The 26,759-nt window shown below is 38.5% G+C and overlaps 1 protein-coding gene across 4 annotated transcripts in view; it reads left to right on the top strand.

Moving 5' to 3' along the window:
• The window catches only part of lrfn1 (leucine rich repeat and fibronectin type III domain containing 1), a 121,383-nt gene that overhangs the window by 46,286 nt on the left and 48,338 nt on the right, over positions 1-26,759 (top strand). For all 4 annotated transcript variants that reach the window (XM_042413127.1, XM_042413129.1, XM_042413130.1 and 1 more), the window contains one exon: positions 15,967-16,018. The gene's annotated coding sequence lies outside the window, so the exon portion shown is untranslated. The remainder of the gene's footprint in view (positions 1-15,966; positions 16,019-26,759) is intronic.

The raw sequence follows: 26,759 nt of genomic DNA, 5'->3' as shown, positions 1-26,759 counted from the left end.
CTCCTTATTTATCTTATACAGGCCTTTTATGTAGCCCCCCTCAGCTCAGCCTCTGTCTCTTAACAGGCAGTCTTATCTCCTGTCTCTTTAAGGCCCCCCTCCCAGTGAGCCCACTCTGTTCTGATTTGCCAGCTTTCCAGAAGCTGCCAAGGGGCAGCCGTATCATCGTATTAAGTTGCCGCTGATGCAAACCCAAAATTTCCTGCTTTACTGCTTCAAATTAAAAGCTTTTAAATTACTAAATAACAGGAGACTTTAACTGTGAAGAATTTACAGGAAATGAAACATGTTCCTCACCTAATTAGTGGAGCTTCGTTAGCAGCGACACAAGGCATGGAGACATTTGGAGCTCTTTGTTCAGCGGATCAGTTTGAAATAATGCAGAGAGGAGTAGTACAAGCGGAAACAGTCACAGTGATGATGATGTTTGATGAAAAGCTTCAGATGAGCAGCACACCTCCAACAGGTAAACAGCTTATTTTACTTTGCCGTGCTGTGTAATGGAAAAACATTCACAGCGTGCCAGCTCAACTAAAGAGTCATGGCTTGATTTGACTACCCACAAAACAATGGAAAAATGTTAGCGGAGCAGAGCAGTGACTTGCACGTTGTGCATGGAGCAGATGACCATATAAAGAAATCATCGGCTTGGGCTGGAAATTGTTGGAAACCGAGCATAAAGAGCAGTCTGAAGCTGGTGCTTTTTGCTCACAGGGATTCCTTCTACATATGTTTACATCATTATTTGACACTTTGGCCATGTTTAATATGAACATCCGACATTGTAACATTATATACATGACTGTAAATAAGGAAAAGCATGATAGGTCCCCTTTAACTTGTGAATTTTCAAACCATTTTATCCAACATTTAATCATATCTATAATTGTAGGATGTTAAAATGACCACTTGGGGTGTGTGTCTATGCATTTCAGCCCTAAATGCAGTGTTCCTAGTTTTAGGCCTACAATCTGCTTTTGATTTAAAAAATAGAAATCCTCAAAAGCCAGTGTCATACGCTAGTGTACATTTAAAAGGCTATGTACCGAAGGCCTTACTGAACTACGGATTAGGCCCAGTGACAGGGGTCGTGGTAAACTCCTCCTGTCTGGGTAATCAGTTTTCAACAGCCCACTGCTCTCTGATGGCTGCTGCCGTCACAGAAGCATGCATCACACACTTGTCAAAGCGCCTCTCCTCCACCCACCCCTTTCCGCTGAAAGTCAACACCACAGTCTCACCACACATATATTTACGTGCTCACAGACACCCTCACAGACGTGCATACACACAAGCACATGCGCGCACACACAGTACACATATACAGACACCATTCCCATTATGGTGACAAATCCTGCCTGAGCTGGCTCCCATCTGTGAGTCATGGCATGGTATGTTGTACAAGTCAAACTCCCCCGTCATCTGCCTTTCACAGATGAATCTGTGGAGTGTCCAAAGGCTTGTCTGGTGGCCATGATTGCAGGACTTTTTGGATTCAAACCTCCTGTGATCTAGATTGAGCACAGACACATATTGTATTTCACAAGTTTTGAGGTGTAAGGGGGCAACTCTCCAACAAAGAGGTCAGATTAATCATCATGGCTTGACTGGATTTAATCCATTAAACCATGAGTTCACCCCTACATAGCTTGGTTGGCTGAATCTCTTCTCTGATCCCATTTTCTCTGTATACATATCCATTTTTCCACCCTGGCTCCTATTTGCCCCCATAATGGGATTAACTCTGATGACACCAATCTGAAATCTAGCTTTAAACTCTGCGGGGCCAGTCTTATTTCACTACTTATTCCCATAAGGGATAAAACATGGCTTGGGTTACATAATTAGATTCCTCTCTCCAACCTAAATGTAAATGTTGACATATTAATGATAAATAGCTCGGTGTATTCACTTCTTGTTTTCTGCTGGCCTGGTCAAGATGCCTCCAGCAACTTAAAACACAACTGACAAACCATGTTAATTAATGTGTCTGTTAGAATATGTGCTGCTCAAATTCAATGCAACCTAACACTGTCGCAACAACTTTAGGTCTATGCAGCGAATAATGCTTTGTACAGCTGTTACTTATTTTGGCAGTGAAGGTACAATTGGCTTACCCAACGCCTACGCTTAAAATACAATACGATCCCAGTTATTGTTGTTGTACCCACCAATAACTTTTGAAACACAGCTATTAAGCAAGCTTATTATCAAGCTCTTTTCCACTTCGTAATAAAATCAACGTGGAACAATTGACCTTGGCGGAACAAAAACCCTTTCACCCCTCTCCGCCTCATTCTCATGGTGCAACAAGACATTAGAAAGCCATTTCATTGCTCTGTCTGTCACTGCTCCCAGAGCCATTAACAATCAACAATTTTTTTTTCTCAACACCCTCATCTCTTGTTCTCTGTGGTTAAAGGCAGCATAATACAAGGCTGTCTAGTTTGACTGTGTATAACTAGAATGTGCAGAAAAGCATATGGTTGTTGGTGATTTGTGGGGATGCAGTGATCTGTTACTAACCACTTTTGACCTCATTTATTCGAATACGCCCGAAGGATTTTCATGAGGCTTAAAGATGTTATGTTTTCTTAGGAAGCTATGATTTGTAATGGTCATTGTGATTTAAATTTGTTTATACACAACACTCCATATGCATATTGATTTAAAAAATGCAACTAGCACAAATCTTAGCATGTATTTTGCCAGCTGTTACTCCAATTACAGTAAATCTGATTTTTGAGTAACCTTGATTTCTTTGGCAAAATACACTTGTTACTATATTTGCCATTTAATTTTGGATCACCATTCTCTTATGCTAACATCAAATTTGCATAGAAATAAAAATAAAATTCTGCAAGAACCAGGACTAAAGATGTCAACAGTGTAGCTAAATTAAGAGATAATCCATTGCAAGGTTAGTCTTATCTTATATTGCAACACCACAGAAAACCAAGGAAATTGCAAGAGCTTTTCAAAGGGCAAGGTATATGTACAGTACAGTATATGGTAATGCTACATATGCAGCGATTTAACGTGGAGACACATGCTTAACTGCTTTGAATTGCTACAAAGAATAGTGCTCCAGAGAAATGCATTAAGATGCCTCTGTAATTTAAAACATACAGGCCACTGGGATAACTTTGATTATGGCTTGTCATTCGTCCTCAAAAGAACCATATGGAATATATTATGTAGATGTCATGTTCATTGGTACGGTTATGTGCAGTCATGTGTTTACATGTAAAAGGTCAGTTTGGATATTCTGACATCAAACCAACAAATTATGTCCTGCTAGTCATATAGACCTAATTTTAAGGGTCCTCTAGCTTGTATATAAAGTGCTAACTAATGTAGTTAGCTATGTACTCCATGGCCTTTGAAGTAATGTTCAGTTACTGCTGTAGGTTGTAAGCTAGCTAGCTGCATATGTGTGTGTGTGTGTATACATATACATGTATATATATATATATATATATGTATATATATATATATATATATATACATATACATGTATACACACATGTATGTATATACCACAGTGGTTAATCTATTCTTTACACTTTTGTGCTTGTTTTGGTTTGTTTTTGAAAGGCTAAAAAAGAAAAAGATATTTATATATGGAGTATCGCTCTTACAACTCATGTACAGGGCTTCAACATGCTACTATATGTATTTATTAGTTTAGTGCACTTACTGTTCTTAACCATAAGAATGTGTTATGACTTAATACAGTCACCTAAAATATATTATACCATGTTTTCATAAGGCAGTCTCTGTAAGTCATGACTTATGGTTTTACCAATATAGATCAATTATAAGCCATTAATAAGACTTTTGGGGATGTAATTGTCATATCAATAATAAATGTTCATGAGTTTCTCACTTACTAATAAACCATCAGCAAAGGTTAGTAAATGATCTGCAATTATAAATGTAAATAAGTTAAAGGATTTTCAAAAAAATCTATCAAGTCTGAAGCTGTAAATGTGAATAAATAGTTAATAAATGGATTGTAGTCCAGATGCCCCGTAGCTACAAGGACAAAGGAATGGTGTCCTGAGCCAGAAAGATGTTTTACAACCTTGCAATACAACTCAATAATGACTTCCAACTGATCAATAAAACATCAGTAAATTATTTATTAAGGATTAATAATCCCATTAGAACCATTTATAAACCCTATATGCAGGGTGTTTTACTAAAAAGTGGTACCAATATACTGTATATAGAGTTGCACTGATTAGTTGATTAATTGGATCACCAACTATTTTGATAATCAATTAAATGTCATTTCATGAGTTATTTCTTAAGAAAAATGACAAAATTCTCTAGTTTCAGCTTCTCAAATGTGAATATTTTCTGGTTGGGCTTTGGATAACAGTGATCAAGATATTTCACCATTATAGACAAGATGGCTAATCAACAAAATGATAAACAGATGGATCAATCATAAAAATAACCATTAGTTGCAGCCCAAACTGTATATATGGTGCACTTAATATTGCTCAAAACATTCTTTTCTTCTTTCTACTAGTAAGCACTTTGACTCCACCTGCACTCCAGGGCACAACATTTTGATTGACATTTCTTAGCAATTTCTTGGCAAACAATCTGTTTGACTGCAGTCCAATTTCATCCCAGCCTCTCTGCCTTTCACTGCACCTCCTCAGAAACTGGTAGATGGAGTTGAGAGCATTTGGTCAGTAATGTCGTTTACTCATGCCCATATTTCTTTTTCCTGTCCTTTAGCTTTCTCTCATTTCTATCAGGAACATATCTCATGAACTAGAACCGGCTTTACATTTTATGGAGGACTTGAAATGTAAAGAACATATGATTTTTGCCCTACACAATATCATAATGTAACATAATTTTTTTGGAGTCTTTCTGGAAGAGATAAAATCTGTATTGAAAATTCTGTTTATACACTGCACTGTACCTAAGAAACTGGATTGCTGTCAAAAAGCAAATTGGTTATTGTCTTTTTACGAGTCAACAGCAGTAAACAGTGAGTTTTTGTGGGCTTTCTATCAGGGCATTTTCCAATTTATCTTAATGGAAATCTACAGCTTTTTGCAGTGAGGACCAAGACAGGCCTGAGCTGCATCTGTATTAAATCCAACATAAGATGAGTGGCAAAGAATTTAGATTGTAAAACCCGTATATACAGAGAGAGGAGAGAATTTAAGATGCTTTAATATGATAACAGCAACACACAAGACCTCTATGTGCCTCGTATGCCCATCATATACACACATATATCTTATCAGTGGTGTCTTTTTATCCTAATCACTTTGAACCTGATGCATGCTCATGGCACATCTTCAGTGACACGTGGAAAAGGTCCACGATGAGGCACAAAATGGAATGGGCGTCCATGGCGGCTAATTCTGATTCAAGGAATTGAGAGAGCTGTGTTAAGGATGTTAGGCATTAAGGAGTTGTCTTTTTCATGGGATTATCTGCGAAGGAGGAAGTCAGTATTCAAACAGAGCTGACTGGCAAGGCAAGATCAGCTTCCATCCAAGTAGAACACTTCTTCAGGCATGCAAAACATGCAGACTTAAGTGACATAATCCCTTTCAATATCAGCGAGGATGTCAATATGCTGACATGAATGGATAGGATGCGACAGTTTTGCAGGCTTACTGTTGTTTCCGATCACAGTGTTTGCAGTGGTAGCTGGAAGGTTGCTATTATTAGCCACTGTAGTGATATAAATGTTCCTGTATACCCATTGACGCTACGATGACAAAACTTATTTAAACCATTTGTGAAATGCCCGTCTAATAAAATATCATCAGGAGAATTCCAGGCTGCGTTTTATTCTTGCACCCCAACATGGTGGCATTTATGGGGCCTGCAGATATTTAAGTAAATAATTGGACACATTCAAACACATCTCAGGGGCTAAACAAAGAATGGAGCGCTCTACACATTTGGTGCCCGAGTTCAAATGAGGCTGTGACTGTGGATCATAACAGGGCTTTTCTGGTGTTTTGTGGAAGCACTGTTTTGTCAGCATGACTAAGCAAGGCTGTCCAAGTCCAGCTAACCATGACTGTTTGAGAGAGCTATGAAAACAATTGCTTTTCAAAACAAGTGGGTTCAGGCAAATTGTTTGACATTAAACATTCAGACGTCGCTAAATGTTGAAAATGGCATTGTTTTGCTTCTTTATCGCACTGCCAAGCATTTGTAACCCTGTACCCAGTATATTGAAAATGGCATTCAGTGTTGAAAGCAACATATTTCAGGGTGTTCTTATTATATCCTATCAATAGTTGCTGCTGCAGCCATCCACTTTCTTCATGGAGCTCATTAAAGTTTCATTGTATCTCATCTCAGCTTACCTTGCCTTATCATGGACTTTGCATTCTGCTCTAGAACCTGGACATTTATAAAAATTTCAGTGATCATTTGAAGGTTTTAAATCTTTGAATATGAGAAATGTGGAACATTGAACATTTGAATGTGGAAGTTATGTATCTAAACTCCCTTTTTTTATACTCATGTATTCCTGAAGCTTAAAGCATACATGAGGCAAAAATGCATGAATTCCAGTTTAATGAGTTTAAAAACAGGAAACATACTGTAATCACAGTTTGAATTAAATGAGCTACTGCAGATTTGAATAACATTTTCTATGATTAAAATTAAATGTGTTTATATTAACGCTCCACTGTATTGACACAAAAAGACAAGAATAGAAAATAAACTAAGCTTTATCCCTGTGTGTCTTCATATGAAGCCTTTGTTATAGTTTTACTCTACCCATTTAATGATAATTTGGCATTTGGACACAGTTCGCTCTGTTTCAGATATTTTGAAAATTGGAGTACTGTATCATATTTCACATCATTAGATAGGTAGTAATAAGCTGTGGGCCCATAAATGACAGCTTTGGATTTAAAATTAATCTCAAAATGCTTTTAACATTGCCTCTGCAGCAGACTTAAAAAGATATTGTTTCACTTTCCATTTTCAACCCTGACAGTGCCATAAGCTATCTCCCATCACACTTCCAGAAATGTGTTGAGTCTTTTTTTTTTTTTGCAGAATGGATACATCTCAAATTAAATGGGTAGTTTGATCAGCGAAATGACTGCAGCAGGGTTTAAAATGTTTTCTTATTGTATTTCCCTGGCAGCAACATGAGAACACAGCTTTTTGGGGAAGCCATAGCCTTGGCTTTTGTTTTGCTTCTTTATGTATTGAAACCTTGTCAGTAACAAAAGACATGCAGCTCTGTTTTTATGCAGGCATAAATGTAAGCAGCACAGTTCTAGTTCACATTTTGTACATTTTGCCTTTTTTGGTAATGTTGTGGCTCCAATCAAACTTGATTGTACCACAGTAGTTGAAGTGACTATGCTTTCCTCAAGCAGCTGTTTAGACTTGTTGTTGCCAAGGAGACACAATAAAACTGTTTGAAACCCTTCAACATGTAGGCTGAGGTTGTCTTTGTGCAGATCATGGGGTGCAGCAGATTTGTCACCCATTTTGTCATACAATTGTGGATGCATTTCATCAGACCACTTTTAAACTTAAAAGCAGCTGCCAAAAGCATTTTTCATGGCTTTATTTGGTAAAGACACACAGAGGCGTCTCCAAAATCACAAAAAAAACCTTTTTGTAATGTTTACTTTTCCCTCTTTCATTTTCAAATACATTTTACATCTGCTGCATTAACATTAGCATCTAAAGTTCATTAAGATGTTCATCTTAAGCAAAAGATTGAATTAATGTAATTATAATGGGTTTAATTAATGGGTGATTCTTACCCATAATGTCATGCATAACTACATACAGGATGTATGAGTTTCTTCCCTCTCAGTTGATAAAATACTTGCAGCTATCATACAGCAGCAGGAATGATACAGTACGTGTGCTCCAGCTGGAGTCACTAATTTGAGAGATGTACTGCGTGTTTTCAACGCAAAATTACACAATTACTATTATCAATGAAGGCGTCTTAATGAATTAATTCAACCATCCGACATTATGGTACCAGGCTCCACCAAAAAGTAAACCAGCTCCTGCTTTTTTCACCTCTCTGTAATCAACCACACAGATTACAAATATAGCATCCTGAACTCCATCAAAGATCTAATAAGTAGCATATAAATATACCCATATGAGGAACTGAATGCAGTTTTAAATCACAAAACTATATTAATTAACTATTAATTTGTAGTAATTTTTCCTGTAGTTCTAACCTAACAGTAAATATTTCATTGTCTTGTAAAATAACTTACCCGACTACACATCATTACACATGGAAACAACAGTGAATTTCACGGTCTCTAAAATTACATTTAAACAGGGGCATCATGTGCCCTTGGAAGAATATTTGGAACACTGTATAATCATATTTGGAGTGCTGTATATTTGTGCTTTGGGCTTTGGCACCCTCTGCACAGGAACAATGTACTCAAAGGAAAAGCCAGCCTGGATTCTCCTTGCAGACCATTAGGAAACAGTCTGCTGCTTTTAAAGAGGATGAATGCAGCTGACATGGTCTGCCATTACAGAACCTTCTCCCAGCCCAGCCTGCTGATGATACTGAATATTTCTGCATCCATTTTTGTGAAACGTAGCACAAACATGAGTATAAAGTATAAACCAGGGATGCAATCATACCATTTTCCATGCCGTTCCATTTTTATGCAACCCAGCTTAATCTTGAAGATAGGTTAGAAACAAATTCATGTTTCGCTCTGATAGCCAAAATTGGATGAAATTTGTTGGCCACACCCATCTATCCTTTAACCATTAGTCTGTTCCCAGTTGCACTGAAATAAATCCCCATAGTGTGCTTTTTCCAGTGTATTGAGCAAAAAGAGCAGAGGTTAGGGGTGGACGGGTTGGTATCTTAAGTATTGATTCTACTGTCAGTGGAGTATTATGTTGAATATCGATACTAGCATCACTAAGATCAATATAAAAAACAGATCATGTTCACATTCATATCACTTTGGGAGCATTAAACTATTCTTAGTGCATTTACCGTTTGCTTCTCTGCTGCTGTTGTGTCCATGCCTGATAGAATATTCACACAATAACAATTTTTTGTTATTTACCATTAAAATGTCCTGTTTTTCAGTGTGCATGTAATTAAGTAATTAGTAGAGAATAGCAATAAGAAATACTTAATTTTTGGCAAATCATTCAGTGATAAATGTGTTCAGTAGTAGCCTATAAATGATAAATTCACCTCAAACTGTGACACATGGCTCCCCTCTACATGATGGTAGTCATTCCTACCAGAAAAAAGGTCAAAAAGTGAAATTGAGCATCTTGTGCAGCCATTCCTTTAGTGAGATATTGGAAAAGTTGCTTACATGGGTTTTACACTCTCAGAGACCTCTATCAATAATATCTGGACGATCAATACAACCATTAAAGACTCTGCAGTCAAAGTAGCCATTAATACAGTCAGTCAATTGTTTACGTCCGCATTAATAAGTAACTCTGTTCTGGTTTAGGGATGAGTACGGTAGAGATGGAGTAAGAAATGCGATGATGCAAACATTGTACCTTGTACTGTGGATGTGGGCAGCCAGAAGTTGCTGTGTTAAAGCAAACCCATCCTTCTTGCATAGTATCTCTCATACCTCCTGATTATTTATGTGGTATGGGTAAATATGCTGAGCATGGCTAAGTGTATAAATAGCAGTATGGACATCATCAGAGGCTTCAGCTCACAAGGGGGAAAGGAGGAGGAGAAAGAGCTTACTACCAGAGCACCAGATCATGAGCAACAGAGACGATCCTCCCCTGACTTATCAAGAACGCAGGGAAGCTGTGAGCCCTTGCACGCTCGTAGTCTGCATATTGGAGGCTCACGGGTAACCCTGCTGACCTCTGTGGCCAGTGGTGCACAACTATGTGTTGTGCTTATTGCATAATTATTCATATGAGATGACTAAAGCATTATTCAATTACCATATTCCCCTTGGTTCACTGACTTATATATGTGGGACATGGTTTAGGGTAACACAGACTTGCAAATGTTTTTTTTTTTATTAAAAATAGCTGCACAACCAGAGCAATTATTAGAGCGTATATTATTTGATGATTCTCTCAGGCAACTTGTATTATCGCTCAGTGTCACCATGGTCACTATCTGCACCACGACATGATTTCCTTCCTAACAAAGGAGTCACAACATCCTAGTCATAGTAAATATACAGTAGTAAAACATCAGTGCAATTTTCTCCTCATCATTTCCCACTTCCGCCACCGCCATTATCTCTGTGTACTTATGTGTTCCAGCTCTCTGCAGTGCAGCCCACAGCACAGGCCTCTACTTTGCCTTGGGTCGCTGCCTTTGTCTGGGGCGCTCTCATCTCTGGTGGTCACATTGGCCACCCTGGAGGTACTGGTAATGGTCAGCGCGCCAACTGTGTGGGCACACTAATAGAACCATACACCAATCAGCCACATTATTAAAACCACTGACAGGTGAAATGAATAACATTGATTATATCATTACAATGGCACGTGTCAAGGGGTGGGATATATTAGGCAACAAGTGAACAGTCAGTTCTTGAAGTTGATGTGTTGGAAGGAGGAAAAATGGGCAAACATAAGGTTCTGAGTGACTTTGACAGGGGCCAAATTGTAATGGCAAGACGACTGGGTCAGAGCATCTCCAAAACGGCAGGTCTTGTGGGGTGTTCCCGTTATGTAGTCGTCAGTACCTATCAAAAATGGTCCAAGGAAGGACAGCCGGTGAACTGGTGACAGGGTCACGGGCGTTGAAGTCTCATTGATGCTGTCTGTTAAATTACACTCAGCGGAGGCAGCAGTGTAACAGCAGCTGTGATGGAAATCACAACATGCTTAACATGCACGACAGAGGCAGCGCCGCAGTCAAGCCATCAGTTAAGCATGCAGCTTATTAGAGCAGGTATATCTCGCATCCTTTCTCACCATGTCACTTCTTGTTTTGTATTCAGCAGCGATTGCTTCAAGGGAGGGGGGTTAAACAGACAGAATAACCAGGCTGTACTTAGACTCATAAGCTAGTCTATCGCCACTATTCACAATTCATCCGACCGGTTAAGTTCACCAAAGCCCAAGATCAAATTTGTGTTTATTTGTTTTTATTGAGGGTTTTATAATAGCATTGTGGGTCCTAGCCTCAAAATGTTTATTTTAGCCTTGTGGCAAGTCAGGCAGAGTAATAGAGAGGTGGATGTGCTGTGTGCCTAGCATTTTCACCCAGGGTTTATACGCCGCTATAGAAAGGCCCTGTAGCAGGTTCTTTTTCACTCTTCATTAGGAATTCTAGAGGGTGTTTCCACTGTTGAGGTGATAATGTTTCTATGAACATTGCTGGCCTAGAGTCACAAACCAACGATGAACAGGTAGTGCAAAAATACAGAAAATGGCATTTTTCTGTTTCAGTATGAAACTATTAGTTTCTGTTGAATGCTCACATGCAAAACCCTTCAGTAAAAAAAAAAACAACAAAAAAAAAACTGTGAAACATCCATTTTGTCGCTATGTGGAGACACATAATCCAAGCTTACAGTTATCCAAGCTCCTGCCTCATCCTGTGTACTGGAGCTCTGAAGTCCTGAAACACCAAACAAATAGCTGTTTGTCCTTGAGGGTGGCTGCAAATGAGAAGCCTTGGTTGCCACACGGGGTTTAGAAAAGCAGGGAAAAGCAAACCACCGACCTGACAGCTGCAGTTTTAGTATCTAATGAATCATCAATCATGTATAAATTATCAGTCTTATATATTATAATTACGATATAATAGACTTCATGTTATAGATGTAAGTCTGTCTAAAGCTGTCATACATTACCAGTCAATTAATTGATCTGTCAAGGGATAATTAATTTTAAAAAAAAATTCCAAACATTTTCTGTTTCCAGCTTCTTAAATGTGGGGATTTTATTATTTTCTTTGTCATATGTGATAATGAACTCAATATCTTTTATATTTTGGACTGATGGTGGAATAAAACATTTCATCACATAATTTGAACATTTCATCTTGGGCTCAGGGAAATAATAATGGGCATTTTGTCCCTTTTTTTGACATTTTATATCCAAAATAATGAATTTATTAATCAAGAAAATAACTAGCAGATTCACTGATAATGAAAATAATTATTAATTGCTGGCCTATATGCTTTTATACTGTATGCTTTTTTATGCTTCAAATGAGGGCATGGCTAGAAGCAGTACATGAGTCTATTTGACATTTGATCTTTGAAGGATGTTTTGACACAAAACCGCTTTTGTTTTCCAGAATGGAGCCTTTCCCTACCTTTCCACAAAACACACCATCCAAAAAACAGCATTTTTAATTAGAAAAATAACAATAATTATACTGTAGAGTAAAGAATCTTCTCATTGATCCAGCCACTGTGTCACTCAAGAGTTAGTCTGCATGTGCGTGCAGCGGCTGTGTTTGATGTGACTGCGTGGGAGTTTGATGAGTAGATGAAGGGGCAGTTAGCATGCACTCACAATATGTAAGTTTACAGCCAAAGGAGCATGAATAGCTCTGCTGATATTTGCAGCAAGGAATGTGTGTACAGTGTGTATTAATCAATTCCTCAGTGTTTGGATGCTTCAGAGAACATGAACAAAGGATGGATGTCACAGAGAAGTGTGGCATGCGTGAAATTACACTTCTCACATCACTCTCTTAGGTCAATCACAAAGCTGGCCATGGGACGTTACACAATGACATCCTTAGAAAAAAAGAAACTGAGAAAATACTAGAGAAACACAAGAGAAGATTTCAGATTTAGCTTAACGTTTGGAATGTGACCCACATGTCAAGGGCGATCTTGCAGTTTGAAAGAGAGTTGTGAACATGACACTAGAAAGATGGTCTCTTTTGGATGTAATGGATGGCTACTGAGCAACCTTTTGAAGGTTGCTCTCAATGTCAGGGTCTTTTATAGAGGCCTTGTTTACTCTTAGCAGAAGTGAGAGTTTGGGTCGGTAAATACGTCTTGCTTGGACAAACACTCTGTATTGCTGTGGCTGGGACTGATAAAACTGAGTGTTGAGATCCTAATCAAGATTGCTGCTTTGGCAATTAAATTTGACAGAGGAGAATCAGAGCTATTCCCCTGTTGTCATTATTCCTGAAAAAGAAAAAAAAAAGTGGAAAGTGGTCTCTTTTTTCATCTACAAAAGCTTCAATTAACTGTGATGGCTCCATGTGCTCCTCTTAGTTGTGGTGTGGGCACACAGGGAGGAAATTGTGGCTCCCTTGAATTGTCTTAGTCTATATACAGTATTGCAGCAGTTTAATTGATATTCAAGAAGTTTGTGCATGTCCTCTGATAACTATTTACACATGACTTGTTTTATTTGGTTCAACCTGATCCTGGAGAGTTTTGTACATATGAGGTTGATGCTAACTGTGGTGTGCATAAAATCATTGCACCAGAAATGCCTGAAAATGGTCTTGTTTGCATGTGGATTGATGCTCACATTCATGTACAGTATTTATGTGCTCCCCGCTGGTTAAAACACCAGAGAAGATAATTCTGTAAATGCAGTTAAGTGCAGCATGAAATAAAATCAGTCACTCGAATAAAATTTAGGTTTTCTGTGTTAACCTTAAAGGGGCTATAATCACCATTTTTATAATAACAATGTGTGAAATGACAGTGTGTATGTGATAAACCTATGGAAAATGATGACCCAACAGCTCCCCTCAGCTTTATAGAGCTTTATAGCAAGTTTCAGCTCATTGTTTTGCAGTCTGGCTGCAACTTTACTGTTTTGGTTCACTCTCATTGCTCTCATTGCGTTGTTTTCAGCTGCAGCAGGCAGCTGTTTTAAGTCAGACAAAAGTCTATAAATCCACTGTACTCTACCTCCTCAGCGGCAACAGCAAACAAACATAAATAGAGATTAGCTTGGGAATGTAGTCAAGCATTTTGCAGCTTAAAAGCCAGATATTTCCCTCAGGAGTTGGTAGAGACCAAAACCAGAGCTAAAAGAGATTGAATATTGGACTTAAATTTGCCAGGTGGACAGAAACATGGCTTCAAATGCATTATAAAGTTGCTCTTTAACTGTTGGAAGTGTAAATCAGAAACTGTTTGCTAACAATATGTTAATGTTATGTTCACAATTTGTTTCCAAGTTATTGCAGATTTAATGGCTGACTGAAATGTCAGTTAGAGCTTCTTTATCTTATGTAGTCTGATCAGAGCTGAATCAATCAGTCAGTTAATCAATCAAAGAAAATATTATAATATATAAATATAAATATAAAAAAATATAATAATTTTAATAACCCATTGAACTGTTAATGTTTTGTTGAGTTTTGGACGGTTGGTCAGAACATATGAACAAGTCAGTTTGGGCTCTGGGAAATTGTGATGGGCATTTTCACTTTCTTTTTTTGACATTGCATGAAACAATAAATCAGTTAATTGAGAAAGCAGATTAATCACTAATGAAAATAATGCATCCCTAAATTTGATGCATTTCCGAGTGAAACGGAATATGTCGGCTTGTCAAATCTTTTATCAGTTCGATTGGGATTGATATAGAGTAGGCTTTGCTCAGTGAGTCTCTGGAGAATCACAGAGATACAAAGCTGTAGAGGACTGTTGGCCACCGCCCACATCTCACTCAGCCATGTTCTCAGATCAGCAGGTGGAGGATGAGGGTAAAATAAATAAACTGAACTGCCGCCACGCTCTTTTGGAGATATATAAAAGGTTTTTGCCACCTGACAAACACACACCTCTAGCCCCGATATCACTCTGCTACTGTGGCTACAACAACCCATTGTCAATTGTGGTTTTACATGATGGGTGGGGTTCGGCAGTGGCCCCACATCACATTTGATAGGATATATTTATGTTTAAGGGCTCATCTTGCACCCTGAGGCATAAACATAAATATATCCTATCAAATGTGATGTGGGGCCACTGCCGAACCCCACCCATGTTTCATGTTTTTCATGATGATAGAGCAGAACATAAAGAGATAGCAGAACAATAAATGCAGGATGAGACATATTTTTTCTTTCACCGGTTCTTTTATTAAATACTAAGTACAATAGTGTGTCCTTTCTTGGAATGATACAGACCAGTGATGACAAATTACACTGTAGGTGTCATACCACTTAAAGTCACTCACCTGTAAAACCTGCTATACACCCTGGCCTTTTACTTTAAAGACGGTACATGTCAATGTTTATCAGCAGTGTGAAAGGTTGGTTTGCAAGTTTAACACGCGACAGCAGAATCAGTACAGCTGTCACTAATGAACTATAAAGGTGGGGCTAATTAAAAGTAATGATCTGTGGTGGGTTGTCTGTGTACCACCCACGTACGCTTCAACTCTGTGGTCAATGTGGACACTGTTGTAGTATTGGACTGCATGTAATTGAAATATATTTCCACATTTTATCAGCTCTAATTGACATATCATATTTGAAAATAGTTTTATAGTCACCTATGATGTCACACAGTATTGAATCTGTTGTCTTTGTCAAACTTTAAATGTACAAGAATCTTTTGGTGACAAACTAATAATATAGTTTATAATGACACCCTCAATGGTACAAGGATAACAGTCCATTATTTATTGCACAACACAAAGAGGTAGTGTGGACAATACATATTCTATATTCAGCAGTGAGTATTCATAGAAATCATTCATTGCATTCAGGATAGTGCTCCAGCGTACAGTCCAAGGTTCATTGATATTCGTTGATATTTCTGCTTGAATTTCTCCTGTTTTAAATTTCATCTAGAAGAGAGGAGAGGCTTTGGGCAGATTGTTCTACTGCTACAGAAGTATCAAATCATTTGTATTGAATCTGGGATGGAATCAAAGATTGAAATATAAATTGAAGCTTTTTATGATTCTGACACTATTACAACTGTTGCCGTATGGCCCCCAATGTTATTTGTGCTTGCACATTAAGGTGTGACCGTTTATTTCTCTCTGCAGGCTGCTTTGAAGTGAACCCTGTGAGGAGCATCCGAAACGACAGGATATTCTGGTGAGTTCCCAAATTGAAATTAAAACCCTTTTCACATTTACATAATGTACTACCACACATAACCTGTCCTGACTGTGAAAATGAACAGAAAGTAATGGGGCAAAGGAACAGGTGGGAAAGGCTTTGATAACAATATGCTGAATAACTGATGTCTCCCTCCTCTGACTGCATTGATGACTGAATTTTTGTTCCACAGGGTCAGTATGTTTGACACACAATACAGGCGTGTTCTCACTACATTAAACACAAAGCCAACCCCTACAGTTTCTTTCCTTTTTCTCCCACATATATTAAGTCAAATGGAGACACAGAGGACAGCAAAAACACAGCATCTTGTTCCTTCCCCCCCTCTTTGTCACATGCAGATTTAACCACATGTTCACGTACAGACAGAGAGAGAGAGAGAGAGAGAGAGCGAGCTTCTGCAGAGTGACACTGTTAGCTATCCTCTCACATATGCAGGGTTGGGTTGGCGCCACGGCTGTTTGCCTCATAGCCTGCGCAATGGGAGTCGGCTCCATTATCAGAGCTGCTGCCTCGCCACCCTGCAGCAAACCCAGCATCCTCTGCTCCTGCAGATTTAATTTCTTATCTCAATAGGGAAAACAGCCCCTCTGATGAACAGCAGAAAACACCCTGGGCTGCTGCGAACACAGATTGAGAATACATACAATAGATGGTTTGATAAACTTGTGAACGTGCACAGTGCTGATATTGTTATAGATGTTCAAGGGAATTTGTGTTATACTGTACTGTAAATAGTGATTCAGGGAAGGGACACTCTTTTCACCATTAATGCAGAGCTGAAGCAATTATTTATGGAGCTGCCATCAAGGACATCAAACAGGATCCCTAGCAGGTGAATGTCTGTAATGTGCTGCTGTTGTTGTGTGCTCCACATTCTGGGACAAACCAAGTTGTGCCTATGTTAGTGTTTGCAGATAGATAAAGGAAGCTCTTCAGCTGCTCTACTCTCACATGACTTAAACTCAGCATGAACCGGTGCCACATGTGTGTTCCTCTTGTTAAAAGTCTTACAAGAGCACATTATCACCTCTCAGAGAATAGAGCAGCTGGATATCCTTAATGACATGTTTTCATAAATGTGTTTGTGCAAAAAAAAAAAATTAGTCAAGCCTCGTGCTGTGGGTTACTTTGGGTTTTTTTCTCCTATTGTTTTCTCATTTGCTTTACTTTTGACAAACCACATTTTTTCCTTTTTTTGCTCCTTTCGGTAAGAAGTCGGAGTCCGTAATGGAACAGAAGGTTTTGACTTGTTGTGGCTTTTCCAGCTCTTTCCAAACAACTTCATCAATGTCATGAAAAGCCATACAGTGGTAATTGTGTGTCAACTTTCCCAGGCCCTAAAACAAAAGTTATTATATGAGCACAAAGAAGTTATGTAACATGATCTACCCTGGCTAAATTACTTTTCTTGTGTTTCAAAGTAATCACGAGGTACAATAGGACTGCACTTACTCATAGTAGTGCAATCTTATCTGAAAGACACCATGTTCAAGAACATACGAGAGACATCAACACAGGACAGGAAAGGCTGCTAAACGTTGCAGATATTGAACGTGATCATTTTCAAGGGGCTGGAGTTTACATAATGTGGTGCTGTGAGAGGACATTGATTTTTCTTGCTTTGAACTGGCAGTCCTGCAGGATGCTTTTCTGCACTAGGGGAGTGTCTGGCTTCAGCATTGCAAGGGGGAAGCAGAAATTGGCTTTATCAGTGAATTTGGCAATGAGTTAAAACAGAAAATTAATAGTCCCTTAATTTCTCAACTATAAATAAATACATCTTTAATGAAATGAGCAGAAAATTATCAATGATGATGGGATGTGTTGAATATCTTAAGATTCTTTGAAACAGATTCTTTAGATTTTTTTTATTACTCTGTAGCCATCCAGTGGGTTTTTTCGAAAGCACTTTTAAATTAAACACAAACATTGATGATGTGGTCATGAGAGTATTCACTTCCACATCTACTTTGAAAAGGTGACTTAGGTCTCTTTTGGTGGGGTGCTGACTGCAGGAAATGAGTTTAACACCTTTGACATCTTATTACACGCGAGGTGCCCGGTGACAATGCTGTCATTAGTTTTCCTTTTAAAAGCTACTTTATATAGAGCACAGAACTGAGTGCAACACAGGGCTCATACAGATTCATTATTTTTTGATAGTCCTGTTCATGCATTTCTTGCTGTCTTCATATGACCTTGTTGGTGCAAATGTGTTGGCTCCATGGAGGCTTTTTTTTGTGAGAAAACTCATTTGCAAACATCATGACACTTTGCTACCACAATGATAAACCACAGATATTTAAATACTGTATGCAAAAGTTCAAAAAGGGACTCAGTAATATGCAAAGAGAGCTCTGGAGGACATATTATGAGAGCAAATTTGAAAAACTATTTGTTTAATTATTTAATCCTCTGTTTTTTTGGAGAAAAAAAAAGGTAAGGGAAGAAAAAAATAAGTGTGCAAAGTAGCAGTGATAATAACAGAGCAGAATCAGCATTTGCAGAATCTGAGTTGTCAATTCAGCAGTCAGGAAAGAAATCAGGTTTATCTGTGTGACCCTTAATCGCTGATACCATCTCATATTGCTCCTTGACAGCCACAGTTTGAACACAGTAAACAAAAAAAGTTAAAATTCATTACTTATACAAACTTTATTGAAAAATTGCAAGTAAATAAATACATAACATGTAATTTAATTAGTGCTGATTCTTTGGGATGCTTCTAAAATGCTTATTTAACAGTTCTCTTTCCTTTAAATTAAATTTGACAAAAGTTTCATTAGCATTACCCCAGGTTATGAAATTACCCAGTGTTTTCTATATAGAATCAAATCATTAACATAATACTTAATAATAATTCACTAGCCCCAAGCAAGGTATTTTATAAATGATTGATCATTACCAGCAATGCTATAGAAAGGTTTGAGAGATAGATGATGTGCAACAGCACAAGAATCACTTTTATTACTCTTATTTCAGTCCCCTCAGTTTTTTTTGTTTTGCAGCTGACTTGCATGTTCTAATATAAATTATGTTTTTTCTAGTGTTATCATACAGCAGGAAAAAGCAAAACCAATTGACACGAGTCTAATTTCTTATGAAATTGCAAAGCTCTTAGAGGAGCCATTTTTCCTCCATGAGAGCACATTCAGCACCCACCAAAATATCAGCACGCCAAACTATAGATTTTTTAATCGTTTTGAAATTAGATTCTCTTCATGCAAATGGTTGTTTTGATGTCTTTTGTTGGCATCTGCTGCTTTTCTCAGGGCGCTATAATTAAACAGGAGGAGGCCGCAACCCTTCTTCATTCTGTGTCAGTTTGAGAAATGGCTGTTGCAAAACACACTGTGTCAAAGCGATACAAGTTGAACAACAGCTAGATTTCACAGACAATGGAATCCATTTTTAGGAGGGTGTGTATCGGAGGATTCGTGAATTAATCTTCATTACCGCAGCAACGTAGATGTCTGCCCAAAAATCAGTTTGTGGAAAATTTGCAGAACAGCATTGCACCACATTTTCTATTTAGCGCTGACAAAATCTAAACATATCAAGTCACATTACTTGTTACTCTACAGTGTAAAAACATGCTTTGATCCCATCTGCCTATGATGGCTTAAGTTGTGACACCTCAAATTATGGATAAACACATTAGCAAGTGAGGGTTAATAGTCTCAGTTAAGTCTAATTTAACTGTGTAAAAGCATCTTGAGCTTTTATCAGTTGTTTCTAAACATTTTGATAGCAGCAATCCATCACAAGGCAAATCATCTTTTTGAATTACAGAAAAATACCATATTTTTGATTTACTCCCCACGTGTCACCACCCAGGTTTACACCCACAGCACATCCCCTGATCTGACAACATCCTCAGGATAACTCTCATGTGTCATCATTAAAGAGCAGGACTCGGGCACTTTGTCAGAGTTTGCAGTCCAGTGAAAAGCTACAAAAGGAGGGCAGAAAATAGATCTCTTTGATGAACAACAGATTATGATGGAGAGGTGAGCAAACATTCCTCTCATTCGCTGCCCACATGTGCAGCGCAGCAAGACTTACTATCTCACACAGCAGCAAATTGCTGTCTGATCCCAAAGACAAGCTTCAAATGGGACATAATCCTCTTGGATCTTTGTTAAAAACCACAGTGAAATGTAAATCACTGCACTCATTTAAAATACAACATTAAAAGACCTTTGTTTTTTTTTAATAAAAGATCAAATGAATATGCTAATTTATCACAGTATTATATTTACATGTATTCATTGTTTATTGTATGATTATGTACAGTATTTATAGGCTATCCACATATATTTACATTCCAAAGATGTTTCAGCAGCCACTTTCAGTCTGACTCCTGTTGTTGTAATGTAGCATGAGAAAATTGTAATAGGAAAATCTGACATTAAAATCTGAGTTCTGTGACTTGAACGCGCACCCTTTCTGATTCTGCCTCATCTGCAGTCAGTGTTTCTTCAACTAGTTGGTGTACCTCTGTCTCCAAACCCCTCTGACAACATGTTAGATCTCAAGCAAGATAATATGCAGTAGTACAGACAGACAAGAGATTTTTTCTTTTAACAAACCAGAACATAGTGTAAAAGATTGTTAGAACAGAATATTCAGTGCTACCTGACAGCTGAACAGTGTTTGGAAATGTCAGTCAAAAAAATGAACATTGACATATATGGTGTAAGATTTCTTAACAAGCTGCCAGTTTTGGCTAATTGGTTGTAACGCAAATCCACTATCTGTATCAGTTTATTTCACTCTAAATATCTGTATTCATGCTTATTTACACCAGACATTGTTGGAAATAATCTAGACTGTGTGTGTTTAATTATTTTCTACTACCATTTATTTCGCTGCTTGCAAAATAACATCATGTTCGATCCGTGTACTTAAATTTGAAAAAATCTAAACTTTTTAAAAATAAAATCTGTGTAGTTCCAATGGTAACCTTGGATGTACAGACAACAATGACCTGGATTACTGTTGATACTGAGGAAAACATCTAGTCACAAGAAGCGCCTTTTTAAATTGGTTTCAAATTAGATGAACAGACATTTTTGTCCATGATAGACATTTTAGAGTGATATGTTGTTATTTCTGTTTGGCATTGGTTGTATCCTTTGTATCCTCCTTGAGCCATGCTCTTGTGTCTGCTGGCCCAGAGAGTGTTGCTGTGTGTGATGATGGCTTGAAACAGGCTGAAAAGAAACAACCAATGCCAACAGTAAAAACTAGTGCAGCTACCTGCCGAGTAAATGTTTCTGTAGCGATTGTTACAGTGTGTTTTTACTGTACATGACTACAAATGTGATCACTTAAATGTACAAAAGTAGCATACAGTTGTGTTCAAAATAATAGCAGTCCCACATCACTAGCAAGATAAATCACTGTTTCTGTTAGAATTTCAACTTCTACACTGCAAGTAAGTTTCTAGAAGGTTTAGTAAAGGTATAGAAAACCAACAGACCCAACAGGCATGACGCGCATGCTGCTGATTCTGTGAAACTGAATCATTTACTGAAAGGGGCGTGTTCAAAAAAATAGCAGTGCCGAGTTCAAGTAGTGAGGTCATCGATTATGTGTAAAAAATAGGTGTTAAACAGGTGGCCCTTATTTAAGGGTCAAGGCAACTGACGCTGCATATGCTGGCTGCGCATTTGTCCTTGAAAAACAGAGTAAAATGGGTCATTCAAGACACTATTCAGAAGAAGAGCGTTCTTTAATTAAGAAATTAATAAAAGAGGGGAGACCCTATAAAGAAGTGCAGAAAACGATAGGCTGTTCAGCTAAAATGATATCAAACGCTTTAAAATGGCAGCCAAAACCAGAAAGGCGAGGAAGAAAAAGAAAAACAACTATTCGAATGGATCGGAGAATAACCAAAATGGCAAAGGCTCAGCCAATGATCAGCTCCAGGAGGATCAAAGAAGATCTAAGATTGCCTGTGACTACTGTAACAATCAGATGACGTCTATGTGAAGCCAAGCTACCAGCAAGAAGCCCCCGCAAAGTCCCATTGTTAAAAAAAATACATGTGCTGAAGCAGTTACAATTTGCCAAAGTACACATTGTCTGGCCTAAAAAGAAATGGTGTAACATTTTGTGGACTTATGAGAGTAAGATTGTTCTTTTTGGGTCTAAGGGCCACAGACAGTTTGTCAGACGTCCTGCAAACACTGAATTCAAGCCACAGTACACAGTGAAGACGGTGAAGCATGGTGGTGCAAGCATCATGATATGGGGATGTTTCTCGTACTATGGTGTTGGTCCTATTTATCGCATATCAGGGATCATGGATCAGTTTGAGTACATCAGAATACTGGAAGAAGTCATGTTGCCTTATGCTGAAGAGGAAATGCCCTTGAAATGGGTGTTTCAACAAGACAATGACCCTAAACACACCAGCAAGTGAGCAAAATCATGGTTCCAGACAAACAGAATTCAAATAATGGAGTGGCCAGCACAATCCCTGGACCTTAATCCCATAGAAAATGGAAAAAGAAATAATAATAATAATAATAATAATCTTCAGAAAAGACTCTAAAGAAGAGGTAACAGCATTAATCAGCAAGAACAGAAGAGGAAATATCATTTTTGGATATATTTTTTTAAATCAAAACAATACAGCGGCCATAAATGAAAGCAAAACGCAGAAGAGACTGTCTTTATTTATGTTATTTACCAAATTTATGTGCACTCTTTTAAGTTCAGCTCAGTGTGTGAGAGTCTCTCCACTGCTCTCTATGGCCCCTTTTACAACCCTTCTACGGAGGTAGTCACAGAGCCGGATCAACTGTGTGTGTAAAAGGGACAGCCGGTACGGCGGGACAGGGAGCTGATGCTGTTGTGTTAGCTCGTATTCAGACCAAATCAGGCAGTGCAGCGTACAGCTGCAGGGTTGAGCGGAGGTGTGGGTGGTTGTGGGCGTGTTTGTGCTTTAGAACGTAACCGCTGTGAAACAATCAGAAAATAATGTTTTATTGATCTGATTCACCGGCTTCCTGACTGCCAGTGCTCCCTCACTTCATTCACTCTCTAGCTCACTCGACCACAGCTGCTCTCTCTCTCTCTCTCTCTCTCTCTCGTCTTTTTTTAAATGAGTTGGGAAGCCAACAGAAAAGTCGAACTTAACTTTTAATGTTATGAAAAGAAGAGAAATGTTCTCCCCTCATCCTAGTAATGTCTTTGTACTCCATCATGGCAGAGTTTACAGCTCTGATCAGTCTGATCTCTGTCACGCCTCTGAATCGGGAACACCTACATGCTATGTAAAAGACAGACCAACTATTTATTCATTGAATTAAAATGTTCTATATCGGGATAGGTATCGTTATCAGGATATGAAATAACCTACATTGGGATGTGAGATTTTGGTCATATCGCCCAGCCCTTCTGTCTGGGAGAGCTAAATCAGCTGAGCATGCTTGGTCTGCTACACCCAGTGGACCCAAAGGAGACCATGGCCTTGCATGGAGCTGCACCAGAGAGGAAGCAGCATAGAAAGCAGTGCAACAGGAAGTGGAAGCAGGGCAAGCGCGGAGGAGTGCAGGCTAGGTGAACTGTTAACCCATACCAACCGGCAGTTCCAACAATCATGTTGCCTAATGTTCTCTGGACAGCAAAATGGATTACATAACTCTTCCATCAGCGCTGGTTACTCATTGACATGGAAGAGCTGTCTACATTGAACAGAGACATGTACTTTTCTCTCTAAATGCACTTTAATGTACTGTGCTGCTAACTGCTCATTCTTTTTTTACTTTTTTTCTCTTGAGATTTATATGTTTTTATCATTTTTTAAAGGGACTTTTTTAGATCTACAGTATATCTTTATCCTTTCTGTTGTTGCTGCACTGCTGTGGGCTGGGAGGAACAGCATTTCAGTTTTTTTGTGTATGCAAATACACAAGAAAACGACAAACTAAATCTTGAAATCTTAGTATTCACCCCCATTGGACTTTTTCACATTTTGCAGGGTTACAACCTAGATTCAAATTGATTTTATTGGACTTTTGAACCAAAACGAAAACCACCAAAACAAATGGTAAAGTGCTTTGAAGATGAAAAATGTCAAACAATAATTAAGACAAAAAAGGAGACATCTGTTGGATGCACAAGTATTCACCCCTTTCAGTCAATGCTTGATAGAACCACCTTTCGCTGCAATAACAGCAGCAAGTCTTTTGGGGTATGTCTCTACCAGCTTTGCACATCTATAGAGTGCAATTCTTGCCCGTTCTTCTTGGCAAAGTAGCTCAAGCTCAGTCAGATTGGATGGAGACTGTTTGGGAACAGCAATTTTCAAGTCTGGCCACAGATTCTCAAATGGATTCAGGTCTGGGTTTTGACTGGGCCATTCTAAGACATTAATATTCTTTGCCTTAAACCATTCCAGTGTAGCTCTGCCTGTATGCCCAGGGTCATTGTCCTGCTGGAAGGTGAACCTTCACCCCAGTCTCAAGTCTCTTGCAGGCCATAGCAGGTTTTCTTCAAGAATTTCCTTGTATTTTGCTCCATCCATTTTGCACAGTCCTGACCAGTTTCCTTCTCGTTGCTGATGAAAAGCATCCCCATGCATGATGATGTCACCACCGTGTTTCACTGTGGGGATGGTGAGCTCAGGATGATGTGCAGTGTTGGGTTTCCACCACACATAGCGTTTTGCACAAGGGCCAAAAAGTTCAATCTTCCACATGCTTGCTGCGTCTCCCACATGGCTTGTGGCAAACTCCAAACGGGAGTTCTTACGGCTTTCTTTCAGCAGCGCCTTTCTTCTCGCCACTCTTCCATAACGACCAGATTTGTGGATTTTGAGTGCATGATTAATAGTTAATAGTTAATAGATTCTCCAACCTGAGCTGTGGATCTTTCCAGCTCCGTCAGAGTTATTATTGGCCTCTTTGTTGCTTTTCTGATTAACGCTCTCCTTACCTAGTCTGTCACTTTTAGGTGTTCTGTTGTTAGATTTGCTTTTGTGCTATATTCTTTCCATTTTCTAATGATGGATTTAATGGTGCTCTGTGAGATACTCAAAGCTGGGTATATTTTTTTATAACCTAACCCTGCTTTGTACTTCTCCACAACTTTATCCCTGACCTGTTTGGTGAGTGAGTTTCTTGGTCTTCATGATGCAGTTTGTTTAATAATGTTCTTTAAAAAACTCTGAGGCCATCACAGAACAGGGTATTTATATTGAGATTAAATTGCACACAGGTGGACTCTATTTGACTAATTATGTGACTTCTGATGGCAATTGGTTGCACCTGATCTCAGTTAGGGTTTTCACAGCAAAGGGGGAGAATACATTTGCACTCAACCCCCACCCATTACATAAAACCCCGAATAAAATCCATTTTAATTTATGGTTTTAACACAACTTCCAAAACTAATCACATTCCCATCAGCCTTGTGCAAGTATAGTGAGTGTTTTGTGCCAGTTATCCATTTTGAGTCTGCTAACATGCTAAACTAAGATGGTGAGCATTATAAACATTGTTCCTGCTTTGCATCAGCATTGTCATTATGTGAATGTTAGCATGTTGATGCTAGCATTTAGCTCAAAGTACTGCTGTGCCTAAGTACAGCCTCACAGAGCCCCTAGTATGGATGTAGAATCTTTGGGGGATATTTGCTAAGTCTGATGCAAATTACCTTGAGGGGTACAAACTTTTGCGTCACTGCAATTTTTTAAAATTTAGAATGTTATTTATCAAGACTACAAATGTGAATGAGCCTATCCACAGTTCATATAATTTGCGTAAATTGCCACTAAATAAGAGCTGATACCGAGCTGTTGACTTGCGTTGTGCAGGTGTGGAAAGGACTTGAGAACAAACAAAAGTGTTTTCTGCTGCTGAACTCGGAATAGCCCAATGGAAAAGATTGGACACTTCTGGAACTGTAATCGTGTATTCATCCTTTGAGTGCTAATATAACAGTCTACTTAACTATAACTGTCTACTTTATTCATATGGACTGGACCTGCTGGGAGCCATTAATAGTCAGGAAAAATAGGCAGGACGGACCTCAAGGAAACAGAAAGGTAAAGTCATAGGAAAAATAGACAGACTGTTGCATTCCTGCTCTTTTGTCTTGCTGAGCATAGAGCTCTGTCAAAGTAACATTGTATATTTAAAACTCTCTCTCTCTTTCTGTTTCTTTCTGATATAGCCTCTCTCACTCTGTGTGTGCGCCTAAACAGTGCTGCCAATTTTATAACTGCTTTTCCCAGACCTTAAATTTCAGTTTCCTCTGCGCAGTGGTCTGCAGTGGTCAGTCTGTGGTGATAAATCAGATGCAGTAGCTATCTGTATGGATTTCCATTCCCTCCTCTGGTATCTTGCACCTCTAAACAAGAATGCCTTAAAATCTATAGTGCGCCAAAACCACGCAATTTCAATCAAGATCAGTGTGGCCCTTTAGTAAACAAGGAGAGACACAATTTAGCTGTTTAGCGGCCACAAATCTTGGTAAATATCCCCTTTAATCTGATTGTTTCTCTTTAATTCTATACTTTAAATTGTATATTTTGAAAATGTAGCATGTTTTAGCCACAGCAAATGATACAATAAATGTGTTCAGCTATGCTACTGGAGTCTTGGTTAGAAAACTCACACAGCCTCTCAGTAAGATGTCTCACAAAGTGCCATGTTTAACCGTTCATGCTGTGAGTTTCTCTGGAGAATTGTGTCAGTGA

The sequence above is a fragment of the Thunnus maccoyii genome, chromosome 6 (assembly GCF_910596095.1).
Source record: "Thunnus maccoyii chromosome 6, fThuMac1.1, whole genome shotgun sequence".
Lineage (NCBI taxonomy): Eukaryota > Metazoa > Chordata > Actinopteri > Scombriformes > Scombridae > Thunnus > Thunnus maccoyii.
Note: the sequence above shows the minus strand (reverse complement) of the source record. Positions and strands in the feature narration are given on the sequence as shown.